The sequence below is a fragment of the Chenopodium album genome, chromosome 25 (assembly GCF_948465745.1).
Source record: "Chenopodium album chromosome 25, dcCheAlbu1.1, whole genome shotgun sequence".
NCBI classification, from domain to species: Eukaryota; Viridiplantae; Streptophyta; class Magnoliopsida; order Caryophyllales; family Amaranthaceae; genus Chenopodium; species Chenopodium album.
This window is the reverse complement of record NC_137858.1, coordinates 25310206-25310775: the sequence shown is the minus strand read 5'-3', so window position 1 is coordinate 25310775 and position 570 is coordinate 25310206.

The following is a 570-nucleotide window of genomic DNA, read 5'->3' as shown; positions in this document are numbered from 1 at the left end:
GCAAGTTTGGAACGGGTAAATTAACTGTTTAAAGGCATATTGGATGGTTCCACTCACTCAATTGGACTCCTGGAGGATATTAGGAACCATGGTAAACATCTCGGCAATTTTTATTTCCGGCCGAAAAAAGGTCAAAAAATTCCAAAATTGAAGGCTACTGGTGTTTACCATGGTGCGGAAAATTTTTATTATCTGGTGCGGAAAAAATTCACTGATTGGTCGTAGCTCACTGCTAGTCTCCGGAATTTGGTCGACCAATCAGTGAGCTACGACCAATCAGTAACATAAAACCTATTATCTGGTTCGAATCCTACCGCACTGATTGGTCGTAGCTCACTGCTAGTCTCCGGTTGCAGCGGCTACTGCTGTTTTCTTGATCTACCCAATTGGTCAAGGAAGCTTTTCTGATGGTATGCCTCTAGGAATCTCTGGTACTTTCAACTTTATGATTGTATTCCAGGCTGAGCACAACATCCTTATGCATCCATTTCACATGTTAGGTGTAGCTGGTGTATTCGGCGGCTCTCTTTTTAGTGCTATGCATGGTTCCTTGGTAACTTCTAGTTTGAT